At 40.5% G+C, this 5,105-nt stretch overlaps 1 pseudogene; it reads left to right on the top strand.

Annotated features, from left to right (window-relative positions):
- The first annotated feature begins 3,111 nt into the window (after nucleotides 1-3,111).
- On the top strand, nucleotides 3,112-3,217 carry LOC134399828 (U2 spliceosomal RNA; annotated as a pseudogene).
- Nucleotides 3,218-5,105: the final 1,888 nt, after the last annotated feature.

The following is a 5,105-nucleotide window of genomic DNA, read 5'->3' as shown; positions in this document are numbered from 1 at the left end:
AGATGGGGCATTACTACTATTTTGAAAACGCAATCAAAATCCTCATTCGTCCCCACATCATCTCCCTTCCTCTTTCTTAAGAGAGTCACACATGGCCTGTAGGGTGGTGGTCCTAGTGGTGGCACCACTGCTGTGCTGGGCCATGTCTTGCCTCATGCAGAGAGAGAGAGAGAGAGAGAGAGAGAGAGAGAGGAGGTGTCACAACCGGAGAAAGTGTGCAGTTTCTCCATGGCGTGGATCATTAAATTGCAGGCAATACCTTCTAAGTGAAGAACCTTCTGGACTACCCACTCAGACTGACAGTTGGATCCCGCGGTATGAAAGCAGTTTATAAAAGGCAGGAGCCGCAATACTGCTTTATAGCGGCATTGAAGTGTACTGACAACAGTTGGGGCCCATTGACACATACCCTATACTGCTTTCATACTGCTTGGTGTGGCTCCTGCCTTTTATATACTGCTTTCATACCGCTTTCATAGTGCAATATCCTGCTTGATGTAGATTATGCCAAGGTCTCCCAAAGCTCTGATGTATTTCTGTGTCTGTGGTTATTCTTTGGTCCTAACTTACGGTTTGCTCCTCATTCCAGCCTCCTGGTTTGCTTTCAGTTCTGTCCCACTCTTTGATCCTGATTTCCGATTTTCTCCTCAACCCTGCCTCTTGCATGGCCCTCCTGTCCTGGTTTCTAGTTTTCTCACACTTCATATTGAGAATGGCTAGCTCATACTCCCTTGCAAGAAGGACTAGTCAGCAATTGCTCGAGGCTTTATGGAATCTTGCCTAAGATCAGAGCATCATATGATGTCGACATGACACCAGAAACTCCCAAACTGTATGCTAGCCAAGTTATGCAAGTGAGCTATGAAAGAGAACTGTTGCTGTGCCATGAGAAATAAAGTAATTAAACAATGAATGCAACTGATGAGCCTGAAGTATCTACCTACAGATGAAATTGCCTGCAGTATCTGCATGAGCGTTGTGCTTTGGCTGATTGTCTTTCAGTCAGGAGGCACGCTGGAAACAGGAGCTCCTGCAGAAACCAAGGCAGGAGCCACACTGCTGCTTTATAGCAGTATTGAAGTACACTGACAACTGTTGGGGCCCATGACACGTACCATAGACTGCTTTCATACCACTTTCACGGCGTTATATCCTGCTTGGTATAGATGTATCATGCGTCCCAAAAGTTGTCAGTGCACTTCAATATCACCATAAAGCAGTAGTGCAGCTCCTGCCTTTTATATACCACTTTCATACCGCTTTCATAGTGGAATATTTTGCTTGGTGTAGATGAGCCCCAAGAGGCAAGCCCCACTGCGGTTGGATCATTGTTATTTAAGTCTAATTGGACATCTTTGAGTGTAAATACAAAGTACGCCTCCAGAAAATGTGCTTTTTTCAGCTATCAGATCTTTGGGAAGTGCTGGTGGTTTGCCAGAGCTTGCAGGGATGCAGGACTGGCAATTTTTGGTTAGCACATTTATTTATTTTATTTATTTATTACATTTATATACCGCCCCATAGCCAAAGCTCTCTGGGCGGTTTACAAAAGTTAAGAACAGTAAACATTTAAAATATACAAAATTTAAATATGGGTGCTGATGTCAACAGCCACCCCATCTGACTTCCCTGCTCCTCTGAGCTTACCTGCAATCCTCACAGGAGATGGGAGGGAATGAATTTTCTCAGCAGCAATATATTGTTCGCTGCTGAAATGGAAAGCTTGGTCTTGAATAGGCAATTAAGATCCATTCATTTTTAAACAACAACCACCTTGCAATGTGTTTAATTTCGGCCATAATTTGCACACATTAAGCAAATTCTGGCTGAAATTTGCACAAATGATGCAAATCACAGCTGCAATTTGTACAGATTTCTGTTCCATGCACCCCCCCCCAAAAAAAAAGACCCAGAGAAAAGTTGTCATATTTTGGGGAAAACCTGCAGCTCAGCTAGCGAATGCAAACCAGGTGGGCAGCAGAGATCTGTCAAGCCCCCAAAGGACTATATTTTCAGACATCGAACATCCCTAGGATCAAGACAGATGCTAATTTTTTGGACTCTCCTTTTGGGGCATGGCTAGGAGGACTGTCTTGATGAGCAACTGCACTTAAAGTTTGCCACTACATCACAGTTGGTATATTGACATGGAATACACAATTCTGAAGTTTTTCAGGCATTGATTTGTATAGAATTGCAGGCTCCGCCTCCTGTCCTATACACATTCACATGAGGACGCCCTACCAGATTTGTTGATGTGAGAGATGGAGCCCCCCCCATTTCATTGCATTACAAAATGCAATCAATTCATTCTATAATGTTTTTTTTAATAATTTTTATTTATTTTCTACCTATATAAACATACATAAAACATTACCATAATAATAATGATAACAGAAAAAAAAACAGAAAAACATCAAACAACTGCTGCATACATATTGAATAAATGTTGAGTACATATGTTAAATAACTATTACATATACCTTACTACATACTACAACATCATCATTCTTAACATAAAAGTGCACCCCCCACCTCGGGATCATTCCTGAGTCCAAAATCTAATCGTTTCTTCTGCTGGCGGTTTCCCACTTCCCTTAATAAACACAAATATTAGGAACTGTTTCCAGATTCCTTCAAACTCGTTTATTTTAGTTACGCCTTTTCTCCATTTAATATTACATGTCAATTTATCATTCATGGCTATATCCCATACTTCTTTATACCATTCTTCTATAGAATATTCCCCTTGAACCTTCCAGTTCCTAGCTACCATCAATCGTGCTGCAACCAGCAAACTCGATATCAGCTCTATAGTTCCTTTTCCACACTTTATATCTTCAAATAGTGACAGCAATGCAATCTTTGGTGTTTGTTCTATTTTCATTCCCACTATTTCTTCAGTTTCTGAAAACATCATCTTCCATAATCTTTGTACATATTTGCATTGCCACCACATATGTAAATACGTTCCTTTTTCCCCACAACCTCTCCAACAATTTGCTGAATGCTGATCGTTTATCTTATTCAATCTAACCGGGGTTAGGTACCACCTCCATAAAATTTTAAAATAATTCTCCTTTATTCTCACTGATAAACTTCTCAACACTCTTTGTTTCTCGGCCTTTTGGCTAAGATCAAGTGTAGTATCTGTTCTTATCAGTTTAATTCATTCTATAATGTAAGACTCTTGGCTAATCTACACCTGCAACCCTATCGCTACAGAAGAGGGATGCTTCTGAATGCTCCCCGCTTCTGTGATCACCACTCACAGGGCACACACAACTGATATTTCCTGCAATGACAGGAGTGCCATTGTGAGAGCATATGTGCCCTGTTACAGTGCTTCCACATGTGTATCAGTACAAGTGGGGCACAGGGTTTTTTTAATGACTTGTGAGGGATGTGCATGAGTACAGACCTGCAGCAACACATGGGGGATAGGAACTCCATCAAATATGCACTCCTGTGCAGAGATATGTTTGTATTAGAAACACACACACACACAACGGGTGGTAAAATATGTCAATACCCATCCAAAACATGTGGCAAAAATGGCGGACAGGTCCGCTCCCACAAGTCTCCGATACCCATGCATATGCCCCTCACAACTGATTGGCTGTTCACTGAGCCTGGAAATCGCGGGAAACAGCAATGACCTCGCAAAGGGGCGGGCACACGGTAAACATTCTTCAGAATGGAAGCGAGAGAGCTGGAAAAACCACAGCAAAAGCAGTCAGGGATATTCAGGGAAAACTGAGAGGGGGAGCCAATATCACCATGGGAGAACACCCCGTAAGTGACGACTGATACGATCCTGCAATAAACGGCTGGTGTAGACTCCCCCTCTGTTTGTATTGCATAGTAAGATCTTAAAAATTTTAAAAATCTAGCTGTTCAAGAAGAAAGTCATAGGTCAATGTCTCTAGCCTGAAAAATGCTTGTGCTCCCTTTATGTTTCACATTTCATAGTAGCTGCAACATATTTCAGATTTAGGCTGCAATTTTATGCACATTTACTTGGGAGTAAGCTCCACTGAATTCAATTGGACTTACTTCTGAGAGGACATGCACAGGATTGTGCTGCCAGTCACTGGAAATTCTGGGCACAAACAAGTATGAAATCAAGGGCATCTCCTCTTGCAAGCGATACAACAAAGAGACACATTTCAAAAGCAAATTACAATTATTCTTTCTTTATGAACTAGACTGTTGTACTGCAGAAACAACAGGGCTTTTAAAGTGGAATCTAAATTAAGCTTTATTAATCCTCATTATCATGATTGTATAATGTCTGGATTTGAATGTGTGGTCTTCCGTTTCTTGTCTCCTTTGGCAATGAAAAGTGAGAAAATGAATCTTTCACTTAAAAAGAAACACTTGGGCTTGAAGAAGAAGAAGAAGAAGAAGAAGAAGAAGAAGAAGAAGAAGAAGAAGAAGAAGAAGAAGAAGAAGAAGAAGAAGAAGAAATAATCGTCTTTACAGATCTGTTGGTTGTTGTTGTTTTTCTTTTTTTAAATGCTTTTTCCTCACACAAGATTAAATATACAGCATGTCAGGATTTCAGATGTGCTATTTTATGTTAAAATATGCACTGCTACATGTCAAGGCTGTGAAAATAGGAGGAAAAATAAGAAGGCAATGGGCCAAATAGGTATAGAGGGATTTTTTATCCCATTAGCATCTTTTTGAGAATTCCACTCTCATCACTTAATTGATGTGTTCTTAAAAGCACCACTAAAATAGTCACTGGGCACCATAGTGAAGCCTTCATCTATCCTAATTAGCAGTTGGAATCAGAGGAAGAGGGTTTTTTTTAAGGTTTAATTTTTCAGTGTTAAGTTTTTCTTCAAGTGCCACATGAGTATGTCTTGATTTCAGCCAAACAACACATAATTTACTTTGAAAATACTTCCTTCAAGCAATCTGTCGCTTGCTACAAGGTAAGATTGCCAATGTTTTCCCTGACCCTGTTCATGTTCCTTTAACTATAATGTATCATGTGGAAATTAATTTAAAAATGAGCAGAAAGGTGAAGCCTCAACTGTTACTCAGGGGCCATTGTGGGTTATTGTGTTGTCTGAATGCAGTATGTTTTCACAGGG

Source organism: Elgaria multicarinata, chromosome 5, assembly GCF_023053635.1.
Source record: "Elgaria multicarinata webbii isolate HBS135686 ecotype San Diego chromosome 5, rElgMul1.1.pri, whole genome shotgun sequence".
In the NCBI taxonomy this organism is placed as follows: Eukaryota; Metazoa; Chordata; class Lepidosauria; order Squamata; family Anguidae; genus Elgaria; species Elgaria multicarinata.
The sequence above is the reverse complement of the archived record's forward strand: the minus strand, read 5'-3'. Positions and strand labels throughout refer to the sequence as shown.